This window comes from Podarcis filfolensis (assembly GCF_964270895.1).
Source record: "Podarcis filfolensis genome assembly, chromosome: 17".
Taxonomy (NCBI): Eukaryota; Metazoa; Chordata; class Lepidosauria; order Squamata; family Lacertidae; genus Podarcis; species Podarcis filfolensis.
In genome coordinates, this window is record NC_139621.1 from 21865875 (window position 1) to 21883335 (window position 17461).

The following is a 17461-nucleotide window of genomic DNA, read 5'->3' on the forward strand; positions in this document are numbered from 1 at the left end:
GGTCAAGGTAAGCAAAGGCTTTCCGATTTTACTTGCTTTTTTAACATAAAAAAGAAAACTGCACACTATTCCTGGTGGGTGCAATACTGTCTTCACAGCTTGCCACCCCCTACACTCCCTTGAATGACTTGCCAGTGATACTACAGTACATCATTTCCCATCACTTGCAAGGCATTCTGGGAAGTGACATGAGGCTCTTCCACAGCGTCCCACTAGCTGCACTTCCTAGTGAGACTTAGTAAGGAAAGTGGCAACTCCCTCCCAAAAATATTCAGAGCAATCCCCCCTGCCCATACCAGAAAAGAACTGTAATTATTTTTACCATAGAAACAGATGACAAAGATGTAATATATGTTACTCAAACCATCAGATGGAGTGTATTTACACCATGCCTGCTATACAACCCAAAGCTAGATACAACTGAAAGTTCTCAGTAGGCAAGACTTCCTATAATACACCCCAACTATCGCCAGTATTGTTGTAAAGTGCAAACAGATTAGTTCATACTTTCACCTTCGATGGGAACTTGGTTTCTGATCACTGCTAGGAATTTATCCACATTAGATCTCAGTAATCCCAAAAGATATGTTTATTCATCATTTTGAACCTAATAACCCTAGATTCCTAACACAAAGACCTTTTAAACAGTGCTATACAGGAACAAAGATGTGTAAAGCATGCAGTTGGAAGTCTCCAAATCAACCATCTAAACAGCAATAAATTCATTATGTTTGGGAGACAATCATTATATAAAATTTACTCAGAAAGTAAAGCAAGTCAGGAATCCTCATGTGTGTGTGTGTGGTTTATGGCACCATGGTTCCCATTTAATTCATGCGCAGAAGCACTTCACATTTCTGATAAAATTCCAGTGGAATGCAGTTAGCTATATTTTCTTCTGACAACAATGCATACATTTTATATATATATAGTCATTGACTCACTTGTCTCATGAGTGATTCTAATTATATTAGAATTAATTAGTTTATTTATTCCTTTAATTGTATTGTTATAGTTGTGTGTGTGTGTGTGTTCTGTTTCCTGCATTTTTATTTCAAAATAAAATAAAATAAAATTATATGCAGAAAATGTGTGTGCCTGTCCTCTTAACCAGGAATTGATTGTACTAATATAGCATATTGATATTGTTATAGCTATATTGGGCTCTTTTTTGCCAAAGACAGGCAGAATTGTAATTATTAAACTTAAAATAAAAACATACAATCATAAAAAATTGTAACTTCCAATTCTGTGTCACATCATGTCCTTTATCCAATGTGAACAATCCCACCCTGATTTTTATATAAAACTGGAGTTAACTACCCTGTTCCCATCTCTTGTAGCTGAAGTCACCAACACATTTTAACCATAAGTGCAATTCAAGGAGAATGTCTTAAGTTCCCTGGACAAAGCATATGAAGTGCTGAATAAGACTACCAACATTAGCAAGAGTTTGACAAATAGCTATGAGTCACAGAAACACTTATTAAAAGAGGCTTGTCCAGCTGAGTGTTTGGAGTTGGGGGGGGGGGGACAGGACCAGAAGGGAGATAAATCTTGCCTAGGCAAAATAAAGTTCCCTTGTGTATCTTCATTTTCAGCAGTCCTGCAATGCTTCACCTAGATTATGTGACCCCCTCAGGATCACCAATATTTATTCTGTTCACCAAGTTTGAAATAGCTGTTATCCTACACTGGCTTTCAGTTGTCGTTAATGCAATCAGCAAATGCCCATATATTAACAAGCCTATCATCTGGACTCCAGCATTGGCAAGGTGGAGAGGACACTTAATGCAACATGTTATTTTCCATGAAAATACAGTATTTGATAGTGGGTTGTGCAGAAAAGGAAACATCAAGCACAATATTTGAGGGAAATATGGCTCTGTCATCCTGCATTAAAAAAAAGAAAGAAAAATTATTCTCCACATGAGAAAATTGTATTTGGAGATTATCAAAGGAGAGAGCATATGTTAAGCGAAATTCCTATGGGTGGGGTTCAATATTTTATATGTATTTACCTTAATTTTGAGATGGTCAAGGGGGTGATTATGAGTGTCCACACTCTTTCATTCTACAAATAATCTCACCAGTGGTCTGAACTCTACAGCTTTCCTGGAGGCCCATGTTTAATCAAAGCCCAGAGGAAGGTGTCATGAGGTAGCTCCTTCCATGGAGCTTTCTGAGATCAGGAAAATGCACCACCAGGGAGGTTGCAGAGTGCTGGATAAACATTGACTGGTAAGAAAAACACATGTAATATACAATCTCCTGTAGGCCATAACTGCCACTGATACAATATACATTTCTCTTTATGGCCAACGATCCAGGCAAAGGATGGTACCCTATCCATTATTTGGTGTTTGTTAAAATGGTGGTGGTCTTAGCAATACATACTTTGACAAAATTTTGTTGCTGTTCTCAGAGACCATTCTCTAAATGTTTGTTTGTTTTATTTTTTGTTTTTCTGTAATTGTTGCATATGTTTTAATTAATTTAAAGTAATGAAAAAAAGAAAAGGATATGTAAAAAAAGAAAAAGACATCTGAAGGCAGCCCTGTTTAGGGAAGCTTTTAATGTTTAATAGGTTATTGTATTTTAATGTTCTGTTGGAGGCCACCCAGAATGGCTGGGGAAACCCAGCCAGATGGGCGGGGTATAAATAATAAATTATTATTATTGTTATTATTATTACCACTATCCTTAGCCATCTCACAACAACACTGTAAGCTCAGGTCTCCACACCAACGGATGTTCTAAAGAAATACTCAACTGCCCTGAGAAGGGGTGCTGGTGGGTGGAAGCCTCTTTCTCAGAGAAGGAACACAACTGAGAAACTGGAGGACATCTATTAGTACAGCAGTCAAGGTACCTCTCATAAGCACAGGTGCTTACGTGCTCTCTCAAAGCAGGCATGATCAATTGCTTCTCATGTTTCTTTCCAGGGCTTAGTAAAAACTTGGGCACAACAAGCTAAAAGCCCCCCACCCTTTGTTTAATTATATCTTATTTGGAAGAACCGAAACTCTGGTCATTAGTTTTTAAACCAAATCTATGGCTATCTATACATATTTACTCGGATTGAAGCCCCACTGTGCCCAATAAGATTCCATACCAAATAGGTATGTATATGTATTTCAGCCTTATTCTGCCTTGAATTCCAGTTTGCACAATAAATATCCTGCTCTCGTTCATGTTTCACACAAGGGAAAGAGCAACCTGGAAGGGAAAAAACAAAGGCCAAATTTGCAACTCTGTGTCTTACCTAAAGCATGTTACATAGTGTTTGCATGCCTTAAGTTACAGAGTTTCAGTATACAGCAAGTCATTTTTCAATGTGATACTTGTGGATGGCTCCAAATCCTGAATTGTATTTTACATTCTGATGCCATCAGCTCCATTTAAAATCCAGGTATTACGCTTCTAGTTAAGGATGTTTGAAGTACAACGTGCTCCATGTGACTGCATTCTTTACTGTAAAACTTTTCAATATATTAACGCTCTACAAAGTAATTGAATTAATAAAGAGGTCATATCGCTGTCATGGTAGATATTTCAGTTGATGAAGTGTCATTAGCATCATTTTACCTATGCAATTTAGATTTGCTCAAATATATCATCTCTACATACCAAACCCATATGAAGATTACAGTACATAGCTCCCCAGTCCAAAGTCGTCCAAATTGCCACCTACATAAAATTTATGCTCTGTGAACACTTGATCCATGACTCCTGATATATAGAAACTAATCTTATTGTCACTTACAGTCCTAGAGATTAAGGGATGGGGCCCATAAAGAATATCTATTAATCATGAATAGGATGTCACACTGCTCATTGCTCGCAGGCATTCTACACAGCTTCATTACAACAAATTACTTATCAATTTTGAGCATTGTTCATACTGTGCTTTGAATTTTTGTATCATTTATTTTGATAAAACTGAATTATTTGCAGCTTTTATACTTGCCACAAGACATCAAACTTATTTAATAGCAGCTGCAATTTGTGGAATTGCACTTCTAGTTAACAGTGGCCGACAACTGAAAAATTCACTGCAATTTGATAAATGATAGCATTAATAGAAGTGGTTCTTTAAATTTTTAATAGGCCAATTGCTTAACTTAACTAGGGCCAAATGCTCAGCTGAACTTCAATTCATACATCTTAGTATAAACTGGAGAACCCAGTTTCATCCACAACACAGTAGTTTGCCGGTTAAAACATGTTGACTTGGTAATGTATCTAAAAATACTAGCATTGCACTTTATAGTGTTGTCTCAGGTCACCATATACAAATACACTACATAATACATATACTGTTATGGTATCAAAGCCGCTATTACTACAAAACTCATATAAAGTACTTCATATACCAAGGCTGCAATCCTATGCATGCTTACTTGAGAATCAGTCCCATTGAACTGACAATGATCTTTTAGTAGATCTATAAGATTAAGCTGCACAAGTTCTGTTCTTAGAATTTCAAAAATAATTATTATATTGTGCTAATCCAAAACTTTACTACTGAGATACCCATTATGAGCAAGACTTTCCTTTATCTTCTTGATTTTGGGTGTGTTCACTTTATATAGAAAAACACCCTGAAATTTACATTACAAACCCAGAAAGGTTTAGAGCCTTGCCAAATGATGCAATTATTCCTTCAGTTTAATTTTGCCTAAAACAAACAGTTCTTCATCAACTTCAACAAAGATCCTACCAGAAAACCTCATGCTGATGAAAGAAAACCAGGAAAACTTTCAAAAATAAAAATGCATTTTATGCTTTACTTAAAAAAAAAAAAAGCATCTGTTTGTTGGGAGGGAGACAAATGTAAAATGGATTGAAAGACCTCTAAGGTATATGAATTATCTACTAGTTCTTGGAGGTAAAAAAATGTCAGCTTAAGTACTTTACAAAATTTGTCACTCCAACAATAACTATTGGGGTGGGGGTGCAGAAGATTGCTGGAATGAACTCAGTGAAACCTTACATTGTTAACCGGCTCCAACAGCTGATACTCTTAACATCTCTGTTTATGCTACTTTTCATGGAGTTGATTTGACAAATTAAATTCTTTTGCTCCAAAAAAAAAAAAAAAAAAAAAAAAAGAATCCTCACGGCTTATCCTAAACAGATTAGTCGATTTTCATGACACATACTAAACATAAAACTTTTTAAAATGCAATGCCCGTGGACGACAAATAATAAGAATCTAACTTACTGAATACTTTCAATAATTTTCAAGAGTACTCCTGAAACTGGTAGAATGCTTTGTGTTCGAGTCATTAGTAGTTATGTTAGGATGTTTGCTTGTTTTTAACTTGGGAAGAAAGTTATTAAAAGGTACACCTAGTTATAAGAAATAGCTAGACATTCTGTGTTTAACAATATGTTTCATATGCCGTTTTTACATGAGCATCATGCTTGCTTGATTTTTGCTTATTCAGAACACCCACAGGTTACACAAAATGAATTGGTGGGTCATCGCTGTACCTTATTATTCTTACGAATTAGGCCAAACTTATTGAATTCAGGATCCTCTTTTATTTAACAGAATAAATGAGTGCTACTAACACAACAACAGTAAGTACAGAATACTATTTTTCTCCACTAACTGCAACTGTAAGCAAGAACTGGTAGACAGTACTTTATTAGAAGTCCTATAGTAAGCACACGTTAGAGAAATTAATCATTCATTCCCTGTAGACTGCTTATGTATTTCATCAGGCCATTATCTGATCTGAATAACAAGAACAATTGCATAATGAAATGCATTACTGCTGACACCAGCAACTTTATTCTATCCTCTTCAAAAATGCAAGTACCTTTACAGCACAAAAGGGGAAGAAGGTTTTACCCCCATAATTCCTCTGTGCCCTAATGCACTGGCCCACAACAGTTTCTTGTTCACCTGTATTTTATATTATCAAAATGTAATTGCATGATATTAAACACGATATGTACAAGTATACAATTCAGGAAAATTATATCATGTCATCCCAGCGATATAAATATAATTTTCAAAGACAGGGTTCAGCATTCCCATCAGATGTGTGCTCATTCAAAGAACATGCCAAAAAAAAAAGGAAGAAAAAGTTTCCAGAAAATACTTCAAAAAAATGATAATGCATCCTAGTCTCAAACAACAATAGTCAGCACTGCTGTGCTAAACAATATTCTGCAAAACTAGCAAACAAATCCCTTGGCTTGGCTGAATACATTAATGTGTTGTGAACCACTTTTATTAATAAGCCAACTGAACCTGACCATCTCGTGTAGTCTCAATACAATTCCTGACAAGACACTTATTTTTTTGGAAGAAAAGCTCTCTTACATTCAGTTGTTTCATGTTTCAAAGACCATTAAATAACCTTTAGGTGGCCACAAATGCTGCTGTTTAAAACTATTCTAATCCAGCTACCATGAAGCCAACATTAATTCATTCTTCCTAGAACTAGCATTCTACGCTCTCCTAGTACTCCCATCATTATGTTTTTGGTAACTGTAAGCAATTCTGACTTAACTGTACATGCCAAGCAATACTTTGTGCTAGTATTAATATCTTAAGCCAGTTTTGCCTAATTGGCCTTAGCACAGTGCATATTACAAATCTGATCAGAAGTGCTAGTGAGAAAACTGGTTTTGCAAGAAATAAAACTTTCATGTTTCAGTACAGCCATTGGCAGTAGTACAAGGAGGAAACTTTCAAAATCAACCATTAATGGTCACACTTGAACTTGGGAACAATGCATGTTCAATATAGTTTGTCTAGGATACTGGAACTCTGAAAATAGTGAATCCTCAATACCTTGGGAATATTAAAACAATGAAAGCATTACTCATATTAAATAATTTTTGCTGCCACATCATCTTTCATGATACAGGTAGTTTCTATTTTGAAAAAAAAGAGAGTTTAATTCATGACTGTAGATATTGCGATCCACAGCATGTACCAATTTTTTTTGCCTAGGAGCACAAAATTATTCTAATCAAAATCCATTTGGCAATAACAAAGAATGCTGAGATGTTATTGATTCAACCTAGTACATTCAGAACTGACTCAACTCTATTTCCACTGACAAAGGTTTTATTAAATATTTGAAAACAAAGTCTCTCTCTCTCTGTGTGTGTGTGTGTGTATATGTGTTTGTGTGTACACACTCTTTTTTGGGATTGGCTATGTTCACTGCTCATTATTTCGTCCAGTTGCAATCAGTTAATCCTCAGATCCCCTTCAGGTGGTCAACAAAACCCAAACCAAACCAGCTACAATCCGTCTGTCTGACCCAAGTGGAATAAGGCTCTTAAAACTTTTTTTTTATGCAGAGATGTTTCTTAGGCTGCAAGATGGTACCCCTTGTGTCAGGCAAAGCTTTTACTTCCTTGTCATTAACTAACCTCAATCACACAGCCTCCATGGCCTTGTCCAAATTCATTCTCCCACAGGACACACAGATTCTCAGCACAAAATAACACCGCATCTGGAGCCTAAGTTGTGTCCTGCGTGTGCCACTTTCAAATCAAAACACTGTTTTGATGTAGGCAATGCTTAACATTTGAGAATCTGTCTCAAAAGGCAAGGGTAGCCAAGAATGGGGCTAAGGTAAAGACAAACTGTATCGAAGCAAGTAAACCACAAGACTGTATTGCTACCATGTATTGGTACTTGAAGACTTAACTGACACCTAGTGCTACCTTTCCATTTAAAATCCTCTAGGTGTCTACTGAAGAACATCTCTTTGTTGGAAAACGGGGGAGGGGGGGCTGGTTCAGATGAATGTTCCTATATGTCCTAACTCGGGACTTAACATCTCCAGCAAAAGCAACAGCATTGCTCTTGTAACTCTTCTGACATTTGAGCTTCACGATATAGAAAAAGGAGGAATAAAGAAAGCTCAATGCACTCTTTCCCCCCAGCCCCCCACCCCATGCACACTACCAATGGTCGCCGCCGCCGCCCCTAAGTTACATGACTCGCGATGTTGTATGTACAGCATCGCATCTGCTTACGGGGCAGACGGGATGAAAGAGGCAAAACACAAAATGAAGAGTCTAGGAGGAAAGAAAACCGACTTACTAAATGCAGCCAGCTCGGACCTCTCCGGAAAATCTTAAGGAGTCTTTCCTTTCCGCTCCTGCCGGTCACCTTACGAGCAGTGCTCCTATTCCACAAAGGCCACGAATGAACTGCAAAGACAACCACATGTCACACGCCCAGCAGGTTTGTTTTGGTGCCGAGAGAAGATTGCGGGTGCGAGGAGGGCTGGGTGCGGGGGAGGGAGGGGGAGAAGAGCGCGAGAGGGAGGAGGGGCGAGAGGCGGGCGGGCGGGCGCTTCAAGTGCTCTCCTCCCCCCCTCCCTCTCTCCTCGCAATTGCGAAGCGGGTGCCGTTCTCCCACCCCTCAATAAATAACTCAGGAGAGGGTCTCGCGCGCGCCGTGCCCAATTCGCCGCTCTGCCAGGGCGCGAAGAAGAAGACGAAGACGGTACCTGCAACTCTCCCCTCGCGCTGAGGCTGCCAAAGAAGAGGAGGAGTGTGGTGGCGAGGAGAAAGATTTCTCTTTTTTTAAAAGAAAGAAGAAGGGGGCAAAATAAATAAATAAAAGGCGAGGGACGGCGAGAGGAGGAGTGTGTGTTTGTGTGTGTGCGCGCGAGCGCGCGCGGAGGCTGGGAAGTCAGGAGCTCCTTGGCAGAAGCGGAGCAAACGGATAGCGGGGAGTCGACGCCGGTGCTGTGGAAGAGCAGCCCTCCGAAGAAACCCATGCAGGGCGCGGGGAGAGAGGGGCAACCGGCGCGCTCCTCCCGCCGGCGAGAGGGAAAGGAGGCGGCAGCGGCGGCGGCAGCAACGCACACACAAAAAGCGTCCCCTTCCTTGCACGCGCAAAGACGAGCTCCTCTCTCTTTCCCTCGCTAGGGCTCATCCCCACCGCCGCCGCTACCAGCAGCAGAAGCAGCAGCTGAAGCCGCTCTCCTCACACTCACCTGCATTTCCTTAACGAGCCACTTGATGGCTGGCAGTGGCTCGAGGCGAGGCGCTTTCTTGCTTTCTTTCTCTCGCGCTCGCCGGTGCCTGCCTATACTCGGCCAAAAGCCGCAGGGGAAAGGAAGAGGGGGGCGCTCTGAGGTGCGGAAGGAAAGACCGCCCAGGGAGCGGAAAAAACTATCGTCTCGAGACGGTTGTTGGCGCTTTACCACCAAGAAAGAGGGGTGGGGAGAAGAGGGGTGGCGGCAGGTTGAAGGTGTCGGAATGCTTTGTGAGGGTGGGGGGACACGTGTAACACAAAGGCGGTTTCGCTGGAAAGTGACCCTCCTTTTCTCACGCTTGTCACCTCGGGCGCCACTTTATTCCGCGCTCCTCTCAGTCCTGACAAGAAGCAGCTCCACCTCTCCCTTTTGCGACCCCCTCATATAAGACCCGCGATTTGGCTGGTGGGGGGTGGGGGTGGGAGGTTGTCCCCCGCCCTGCGAAAAGACAAGCTGAGAGAGAGCATACATCTTCATGAACTTTCTGCCTCGCGCCTCCTTCCCCGCCGGCGCACTTCGAGGCGCGCGCGCTCCGTTTGGTGAGGGGAAACGGGGCCCAGAGGCGGACGGACCTTCTCTCCGCTATCCCGTTACGCTCAGATACAACGGCCAGCTCCCTGCTGTCCTAAAACCCGCCGCTCCCTCCCTCTCTCTTTGGCGGGTTTATGTCCTCTTGCCCCCCCCCCCCCGCGCCGCCCTGGACGATGAAGCAGTTAATAAGGCATGAAAATAATACACCTTCACGGTGCTAATGACCCTAGTCACCACTTTTAAGAAGGCTGGGAATGGGTGGTTTCAGAGGAGCTGCCTGGTTTCCCGCCTCCCCCCTCACGGTCTCTTCCAGGTGTAAGCACAGATGATTCCCAGGCTATTAATACGAGGAAGGCCCTCGCTCTCCCTCAAGGAGCTGCGTTTACAAGGGAAGGAGAGCGCGTCGGACGAGAGGGCAGCGCCGAACAGGACCCGCCCTGCCGGTGCTTGCCGCCTCGGGCGCGCCCGACCCGGCGACGGCGTGTGCTCCTCCTGCCGGTTGCCCTCGCTCGCTTCCCTCGCTTGCTGGGTTCACCGAGAGAGCGCGTCGATTCCCCCTTTCCAACCTAACCCGCCCCCTCGCCGTCTTCCCCCTTCCGCTTCTTTCTCCCCTGACGATACTTTGTGTGTTTTAAATAAAGATTTCGTTCTGCCAACCCGCAGGAAGCTTTTAACAAGATGCAGCTGAGCGTGTCGATATCATAGCTTTTGACTGCTGCTCAAGCGTGCGCCTCGACTCCCAACTCTCCTCGGGCTTCAGCTTCGCCGGGGCCGCCGCCGCCGCCTCACGCTGCGGCCCTCTCGCCTTAGCAGCCTTCTCGGAGCAAAGGAGAAGCGGCTTCTCCACCCGCTTCCCCCCACTTAAAGGCTCTTCTTCACCCTGTTAATGTCCGGGGCAATTTTACCTGGAGAAAATGCACAAGACTTAAGGACCTTGCAAGAAGTCTGTGTCTTTTTTTGGGGGGGGGGGGAGAGATAGAGGGGTAAGTTGAGTCGTTGCTGTGCAAAGCAAACGGCCATTACAGTGGTACCTCGGGTTACAGACGCTTCAGGTTACAGACTCCGCTAACCCAGAAATAGTACCTCGAGTTAAGAACTTTGCTTCAGGGTGAGAACAGAAATCGCGCAGCGGCAGCGGGAGGCTCCATTAGCTAAAGTGGTGCAGTTTCAGGTTAAGAACGGACCTCCAGAACGAATTAAGTTCTTAACCCGAGGTACCACTGTATGTACATCCATCAGGTCTTGTACATAATCCTTCCCCGAAGAGGAAAGTGTGCACATTTCCCTGTCACTATGCATAACTTCCCCACAGGCTCTGTGGAATGGGCACACATCAACTCCCGTTTTGTGCATTCTCTGGGCAATGTGCACATTCGCCGGTCAGTATGCATAGTCTCCAAGAAACATGCCTCCCCACCTGCATCTCTTGTTCAGAAGGGTGCAAATTGCACTCCCCATGCTGATTCTGGCCCACTGACTAATTTAACATGGCTCACACCATACCATGCCATTGATGATCATGATGATGATATTTGTTTATTCATATGCCGTCCATCTGTCTGGATTGTCCCAGCCACTCTGGGCAGCTCCCAACAAAAAAACACTAAAAGCACAATATAACACACACTAAAAACTTCCCTGAACAGGGCTGCCTTCAGATCAGCCATGCATTGTGGAGACACCTGATAAGGATAAAAATCCTTATGTAGTTCACTCTCCTTTTCACCACTTTCAGGTGTTGTTCCCTGGGCAGTTGAACAGCACAGGGGGAGGAAAGTTTTTAACCTTCTCTCCCTCCCCTCCAATTCTGATGGAAGTGTCCACCCTTCCATGCTGCTATTAAGCATTGGGGTGGGGGTGGGGAATCATCATTGGAATCACAGGGGAGGGAGCTTCAGAGGAAGGATTACCCAACAGGGGGTAAAGAGTTGGGAGAGAAAACATGTGAAGTACCTCTGTCAGAAGGGTCACAGATTTCCCATCATCCCGAAGAAATAAGGTATGCTAATGAATGGAAGACCCAGCCAGTATCTGTCTAATGGCCCCTGGATTCATTAGATTTAAAACATGTAAATATGCACATGCATATTTTTTTAAAAGTTGCATCTATGTGCCAGGAAATCAGATGATCTGGGCTCCCTGTCATATGTGCACATCTTTAAAAACACAGTGTTTTCCAACTAATATGTGGTGTACATAATTAAACTACATTTTAGTATATTTTTGGTCTCTGTGGAAGCCGCCCAGAATGGCTGGGGAAACCCAGCCAGATGGGCGGGGTATAAATAATAAATTGTTGTTGTTGTTGTTTAAAAAAAGTTTTAAACTGTTTTTGTGTGTTGGGGGGGGGCTATTTGGCTATTCTGTTTATATTTTGATTATGTGTTTTGTGTTTCTATATTGTAATTTTATCTTGTGAACCACCCTGACACCTGTGAGTATAGGGTGGTATATAAATTTAAGAAATAAACAATAACAATAGCATCCCAATTTTCAAGTATGTTACTTCTTTTTGTAAAAGGTACCGTATGTAGTCAAATGGATGTACTCCTCAACTTGTTTTAGTTGAAATACAATTGGATTATCAGATTGTCATTTGTGATTAAGTACAAAAGCTCTTTTCCCATTAGGTCTGAGTGGCATGTATAAATTCGGTGGCCAGGCATCTGTTTTGCATGCAGAAGTAGCAGGTTCAATCCCAGGTGTCTCCACATAGGGATGAGGGAGATTCCCTACCTGAAACCCAGGAGAACTGCTGTTGGTCAGTGTACATAACACTGAACTAGATGTATCAATGATCTGATTCGGTAGAAAGCAGCTTCCTACATCCTTAGATGCACTTCTTAAAGAAATTGTAGAACCTAATCCTTTCTTGGCTTCAGAGTTTTAAAATTAAATACTATCTAATTCAACACATGTGCCCTTCACACATAATGGGAAGCATATATATAAATACTAGACTACAAGGTGAAGTGAATTCAGCTCTGAAACCCATAAAACCCAAAAGAGCTTACTGAATCTACTTGCTTGTACCTTTGACATCAAGCAGGGCAGTTGTTTTCTGTAAACAGGAGTTGGTGAAAGTCTTCATCTGATTAATTTTCATGAGTTGAGCATGTAAAAAAGTAGCAACACTCCTTATTGGAGGTCCTGACTCCAATAACGGCCTCAGTCCACATGCATGCAAATCTGCTTAGTGTTAGCGAGTCTGCTTTTAAAGTATCTCTCAGCACTAATGAGAAATCCAATAGCATCCTTGTCAATGTGTTGAATAAAAAAGGGCAAACACGGAACTGCATGATTTCCCAAAGTTTCAATCACTGACTATTCTCTGTATTTTTTTTTAACTAACTGTCTATTTCTCCTGCGTGTTTTTTTTAAACTAGGGAAGTTAATTTTGATATTTCAAATATGATGTCCTCATAAAGTAATCTCTAGTCATTACATTTGCTCTTTAGCTGAAATTAATTTTGCTTATCGACTAATAATGTATTAGTTCTATAATGGGATGGGGGTTCTGGGCAGCATACTGTTAATACCTCCCCCCCAATTGTTCCCAAATCCATTTATATGGCTTTTTTTTTTTACCTTTTTCAGGATGTATTTGATTATATAAAAGTCATAGTGTTACATAATATTCATGTCTTGTCCATTGCAGCCACCTGTGCAAAACATTTGGCCCAAACAGCATATTGTGCACCTGATCCAGACAACACAAATGACTTTAAAGAATTAAAAGAAAGAAAGAAGTTCTGCTAAATGCTACTTCTAGATCTGATTAGCAATTGACAGGTGAGAGGGATCCAATTGTAGTACACTAATTTCACATGAGATAAGCTGCAAGAATGCTACACTCTTGAGATTGTTATCTCTCTGATATGCTAAACACAGTGGAAGACCTCCTTTCTGCTTGCTAGGGTCTCGGAAAAATTAGTTGAAATTATCTTTCAGTTTTGTGTGATGAGAAGTGGTTCAAATTAAATAGAAAATGTATTCGCCCTGAAAGGGGGAGGGAAATCACCTTTACTTCTTCCTGAGCCAACTGCATGCTGTGCTTCTTCTGAGGCAAGAGTGATTTGTGCACCTGCATCTTTGCAAATGGCTCAGAGTACTGAACCTGCTGACTTAGCTACCATAGGCATTTTTTTGGGCTCACTCTGCCTTATTTTCTTTTTTGGCCTGTGCACCTTTGAAAAGTGTGTCTGAGGTCAGGTATTACATTTAATAAATAATGGATGTTAAGTTAGTGCTGACAAAGAAAACAAAAGTGGAAGAGAGGTAAAAAGACAACAACACTTATCTGGGTTGTCTACTTAGTCCACATTAGATAGAAGTCTGTATAATTATGACCTTGCCTCTTTTTAATCCAGAAGAAATCCAAAGGAAGGCAAATATGTTGTTTTCTGGTAGATCTAATTTGGTTTATATAAAATGCCACTAATCCTTTCAATATAGGATACAATGTTCTATATGTAATATTTGCGCCCCGTTCTTCTTTAAGGAGTTCAGTATCGCATGTTTGGAGCTAGCACATTTCATTCTCATTAAACCCATGAAATAGGCTTCATATTGATAGTGGGTGGCCCATGGTTTTATGTCCAAGTGGAGATTTCAGTCTGGGTTTCCCACTTGTAGACACCGGATCTTGTAGGCCAGCTGGAGTTTCTCTGGAAGGTATTCAACCTTGCACTGTTTTGAATGTGCGAACTTTTCCTCTTGTTATACAGAGCGATCCATCCATCTCCTCCCTTTCATGCTGTTCTGGAGGTTCTGCTGACACCCTCAGAGCCTATTTGGGGAAAAATAGAGGTGGGAAGCCTTGCACATGTGAAAGTCTTTGTGGGGGCTGCTGCTGGTGGGAGCCAATCTGTGCTGTAACAAAGCAAGGTAGGGAAACACACAAACAAACTAAAATATTCAGCATGATCTTAAACACGTTTGCTCAGAAGAGAGTACCATTGAGTTCAAGCAGACTTTCACTCTAATAAATGTGTTTAAGGTTACAGTCTTAATACATTGTATATGAGTGAATAATGGTACACACGAGTACTCTAAAGTCAGTCCCATTCAATTCAGTGGGACTTACTCCCAGGCAAATGTATATAGAATTACAACCTAAATGTATGAAATTGAATTTAAGGCTACATCTATCCCCAAACAGTCCTCTTTAGTGTTATCAGCATGTGTTATGCTTGAGGGAGGGTGATAAGATATCTACTGTGGGCTTCTACTTTTAAAAGCTTTATTTTATATTAAGAAGAATGTTTGATATTTAACTGTGTAAATTACGCAAAATAATGTCATAACACAACAATTCCACCCCCCCCATTATTATGGTCCTAAAGTCTGTTAGTCTAATCTAATGGTTATATTGTTACCTTTAATTGGCAATTACTTTGTTGCAAAAATGATAAAGATGAAGTATTTTTGAGACCGTTACCCCTTTGTGATCAAGTAAAAAAATGGTTTTTAGAAGTATTTTAATCAAGAACTTAGATATTCTTCAAAAACTATTCATTTACTGAAGAATAACACCATTTTTGTTGATTATTCTTGACCTATTGCACATTCCTGCTGGTGTTTAATGAGAAAAAAACAACTGTAATCTTCCTACATAATTAAAATTCTCGAATGTTTTAATTGTGAAGCCAAGATCAAACTTTTTTGAGCTGAATGATATTGAAACCTGATTTGTTAAATGAACTCTGTAAAATTAACATGAATTCAGGGCTCACTGCTTCGTGATGGCTTTTCCTTATTCACACTCCCAAGAGTAGTCCAGAGAGAAAATAATAAGCAAGGTCATCATTTCAGATGGTAAGCACTTCTGACTTGACAGACAAAATAAAGAATTGGACACAAGGTTGAATTATGGGCCACTTTATTATTTTAAACGCCAACACTTGTAGAGGGAAAACGATTCATGGGGCAACTAATGATAAACATACCAGGCAAAGCCTGCAGCCAATAGGCCAACAAATTATGCCAACGAGAAATGACACTACAGTGATACCACTGACCCTCTTTCTCCAGCCATACCCTGAGGGCAAGGGGGCTTTCCTTCCGCAGCGCCTCCAGAGCCCCATAACTCTGGAATGGGTTACGCAGGATAATCTCAAAAGTGGTCCCTAACATTCCTCTGGGTCCCCCAACTGTGAGTGGTACCTAAAAGGGGTGACCTTGCTGAACTTAACTTTCCTGCTTCTTGAGTGTTCTCACCAAAGTGAACAAATCAACCTGTTTGAGAAACACTTAAACTAATTGTACTGCATTATGTGTTACACAGTAGGTGAAAAAAACCCGACCTACCAGTGCCAGTCAGTGGGTATGCCAAAAATTCCTACTAAGCCCCAAAGTGAGCAATGAATCACACTATGTGCAAGGGAGGGTTGGGTGCCACTGGAAAGAAGAGAGGAGGAGGAGAAGCTTGCTGGTGTTTAAGAAGTCTTGAGTGGTTCACCCACCACACAGTGCATGATGATACAAATGTTTCAGTGCCACATCCTCACACACATACACTTCAGGCAGCAAAGATGCCTGCGTACTAATGGAAGAAGTGTGACTAAAGTATCCTTTTGTACAGATGCAAAATTCACATGTATTGCTTTGCCCACAGTTACGGTGGTACCTCAGGTTAAGAACTTAATTCGTTCTGGAGGTCTGTTCTTAACCTGAAGCTGTTCTTAACCTGAGGTACCACTTTAGCTAATGGGGCTTGCTGCACCGCTGTGGCACAATTTCTGTTCTCATCCTGAAGCAAAGTTCTTAACCCGAGGTACTATTTCTGGGTTAGCGGAGTCTGTAACCTGAAGCGTCTGTAACCCGAGGTACCACTGTACATCCCTCAGTATCCACCAATAACATGGGGCTCTTGAAAGGTTGCCAAGAAATGAATGGTCCTCAGGCTTATGAAGGTTTTCTGTCTAAACCATCAACATCTGTAGAAGCTCATTGTGAGGATAAAATCAATAACACAAGGATTGTAGACTCAAAGTGTACAGAGGTAATATTATGTAATTCTTCCTAAATATTATATACTCAAGGGCCTTCCAACTTTCCAGCTTCCCTGAGATAATGTGCAATTGTAGAATATTAAAAACCTGATGTGCAAATAGTTTGGTTATGAGAATTCTGCTGCTGTTGTTGTTTTTTACAACACAAAGAAACAAAAGGTGCAGTGAATTCTTTCCATATTTATAAACATGTCATTGCTGTATGAGTACCTGCTTCAAATAAACACTGCATTTTAAAGACTGCAACACTAAACATGCATACCTGGGAGTAAATGTTATTAAAAACAGGGAGCTTAGTTCCAAGTAGGCATGTATAGACTCACTATTTAAACTGTAGACTCAATTTAATACACTTGAAAGTATCTTTTTGTGGATTGACTGGAAACCCCCCCCCACACAATTGTGCTAATATTATATTTAAGTATTGAAATTTGAGGTAAATAATATTGACACAATTTGAACAACATAATATTATATATGTACATTGCTATTCTTTTATTTTCAGCCTATTGGCTGAAATTAAGAATGTGTTATCCATAATTCAACCCCTGTGGAAAGGATGATACATTCTGAAATCCTCCTTCTGCCTCCCACAACTTCTGGTCCTGTTATGCATTAATGGGCCATTTGAATGAATGTTGCTATGTTGCATCCTGAAACAGAATTAGCAGGAAAGTTGTTTACTAATGTAAGATCTACACTATTCATTTCGTAGTAAAGCTAAGGATTTTTTTTCCTTTAAAGAACCAAAGGAACAGATCAGAACTAGTTTTACCCTGAAGTGGGTTTTCCAGTGCAAGGTCTACACAATCTCTAAAAAACCTCCAGTACGATTTTATTAGGTCTCAATAGAATTCAGTAGTAGAAAAGAGTTAAAGTATCTAGAAA

The 17461-nt window shown here is 41.0% G+C and overlaps 1 protein-coding gene across 31 annotated transcripts in view; it reads right to left on the bottom strand.

Annotated features, from left to right (window-relative positions):
• PTPRD (protein tyrosine phosphatase receptor type D) overlaps window positions 1–9091 on the bottom strand; it is a 1143290-nt gene extending 1134199 nt beyond the window's left edge. For 12 of the 31 annotated variants that reach the window (XM_083592700.1, XM_083592695.1, XM_083592694.1 and 9 more), the window contains exon 1: window positions 8084–8270. The gene's annotated coding sequence lies outside the window, so the exon portion shown is untranslated. Of the gene's footprint in view, window positions 1–8083; window positions 8272–8495; window positions 8900–8987 lie in introns of those variants that run through there. The other 19 variants (XM_083592685.1, XM_083592684.1, XM_083592722.1 and 16 more) reach the window with 5 other exon arrangements.
• Between the last annotated feature and the right edge of the window lie 8370 nt (window positions 9092–17461).